This window comes from Callorhinus ursinus, unplaced genomic scaffold (genome assembly GCF_003265705.2).
Source record: "Callorhinus ursinus isolate GAN/ISIS: 27379988/994484 unplaced genomic scaffold, GSC_fseal_2.0 scaffold6, whole genome shotgun sequence".
Taxonomy (NCBI): Eukaryota; Metazoa; Chordata; class Mammalia; order Carnivora; family Otariidae; genus Callorhinus; species Callorhinus ursinus.
In genome coordinates this window covers 48,142,985-48,145,296 of record NW_027397068.1, presented here as the reverse complement: position 1 = coordinate 48,145,296, position 2,312 = coordinate 48,142,985, and the positions used below count along the sequence as shown (strand labels likewise).

Sequence of the window (2,312 nt, the reverse complement as noted above, 5' to 3'; positions counted from 1 at the left end):
TTTCTTTCTTTCTTTCTTTCTTTCTTTCTTTCTTTCTTTCTTTCTTTTTCTTTCTTCCTGGAAGATTTGTAAAAAAAAAAAAATTTAATGCTATGAAAACAGCTATTTCTTTTCAAAAGACAGAACCCTACCCCACCCCCTTTTTTTTTTTCAATATAGAACTTTGGTATTGCTCAAAAGGATATGGGCATGTCAGGTGGCCTTTACAATTTGATAGAAAGAAAAAAATAATCTAGACAGACAGGAAATCACCAGAATTCCTTTAACTCTTAATAATTACTGGACCTGAGAGAGGAGCTTAGAGTATGGTTAACATTCCCCCAAGGAAATGTCAAACTCTCATCAGCAGAGAAGTCTTTTATCAACATCTAGGACTCCAAGGTATGGAGGGACATGAGGAATTTCATAAGCTATACCAGTTACTTGAAATTTTGTCAGGCAAACTGAGCCAATTCTAAACATGTGGGTTATGGGTGCAGCCAGTGCCCCCCATCCCCCAGATCCCTGTCATCTGCCTGCGGGGACCATGCCCCAGCTGGTAGGAGTGTTGGCCTCTGATGGTTCACACTTGCCCCTGTCGCAAGCGCAGCGCCCTCAGCTGTATGAGAGTCTCCTGCCTGCAAGGTCATGCCCTGCCCCAGGCGATGCCTGACCACAGAGGTACAAAAGGCTGGCCTCTCCTGGGGGGGAGACAAATTCTGTGGCACAGTTGTGGCCCAGAGTGTCCCCCGCGGGGCCTGGCTAAAGCCAGGCTACAGCTCATCCTCGCTTAGCTTTTCTCCTCAGCCAGACATCTTGCTTTCCCAACTTTCTTTCTCCAGAGAGCATTCCCTCAACAAATCTCTTCCACAAGAATCTTGGCGGAGGCTCTGCTTCTCAGAAAACCGACCTAAGACAGTGCAACTAGATAAAATGAGACTCTCTTACATCATTTCCTCAATCCCCTTCCTGTCCCTTTCCTCTCTGCCAGCCAATATTCACATTTTTTCACATTTTCTTCCGTTTTTTTTAAATCAAAGTCTTCCCTCAGAAAAAGATCTGACAGCTTCAGCCTCATACACATTTATGACATATGAGGCTTAGGGGTCTCTCTCCTGGGGCAGTGGCATTTTAACATGACACAGAGAACATGACTGGAATTAAGGAATTCATTATTGGTGGCTCAAGAGTTTTGAGGGGATGGAGTTAACTTTTCAGCACCTAAGCCAACACATCATACATAGGTCAGGGCATACTCTGCCTAAACACGTTTCATCTTAATTAGAAAGTGCTGACGTCATTTGTTTTCGCAAAATTATAACCCCTGACATCGCCATGAATACTCCAAGGGGCCTACCAAGCTCTCTCCAATTTTGGGTAGGCATGAGGGGATTCTGGGAGCAGGAGACAAGTGTCTCTTTCCCCACTCTATCTCATGGCCTCATTTCTTCCCTGGAATTATGGAGAATTAGACCTGCTAGTTCAGCATTTCCCAAAGGATTCTGTGTTCAAGCACCTTTGAAAAGTTATCATTTATCTTATCCCCATTTAGGGGGGATTCACAATATCATTAATATATTAAATCTAAGAAGTAAGATTTAATATATTAAATAAGTCTAAATATATTAAATCAAGAATCCTATTTAACTTACTGAGGCCAGACTTTTCTAAACTTATCCATAGAATCCAATTTTTCTGGCTCTTGATTTAGGAAATACCCATCTGTTCCAATTTCCTTATTTTACACATAGCACCCGAGGCCCCCAGAGTTTAGCTTCTCTGATTTTCCAACTCCCTGGGTGACAGACAGCTTCAGCTCTGCAGTGATGTGACACATCCTGGAGGCGGGGCTGCCCCGCATCCCCTCTAGCAGTGGGCCGGGCCAGCGCTGGATGCTGCGCGCCTTTGCTAGTCCACACAGGCTGGCTACACAGTCCTCCTTCATAGGGTCACTTTATATGGTTAACAATTCAGTGCTTGAAACGTGAGCTTCAGACCTCCTGTTGTATCTGTATAAACAGACGAAACTGTCCCAGACCCAAGTTGACCAAACAAGTGACTTGTTTGCTTTTATTGGGTGTGTCTCTGGGGGGCTGAAACACGCCTTGGAGGTCTTGGGATTCACCTGTTTTAATTCACGGTCATTCTCTGGTCCAGCGGATCTCAATGACTTTGACGATTCCGGTTTTCTGGGTTTTATCAGTGATTTTTTTTTTTACAAAGTGATTCATATTTTTTTTAACACTTGGGAATTGTCTATACTTTTACCTTCTGGTTTACATTATCTACAATCATTGTTTAATAACATTTTGACTTTTTGATCAATGAAGTCA

The 2,312-nt window shown here is 43.1% G+C and overlaps 1 pseudogene; it reads right to left on the bottom strand.

Annotated features, from left to right (window-relative positions):
• The window catches only part of LOC112814233 (actin-related protein 2/3 complex subunit 2 pseudogene), a 7,786-nt pseudogene extending 5,862 nt beyond the window's left edge, over positions 1-1,924 (bottom strand).
• Positions 1,925-2,312: the final 388 nt, after the last annotated feature.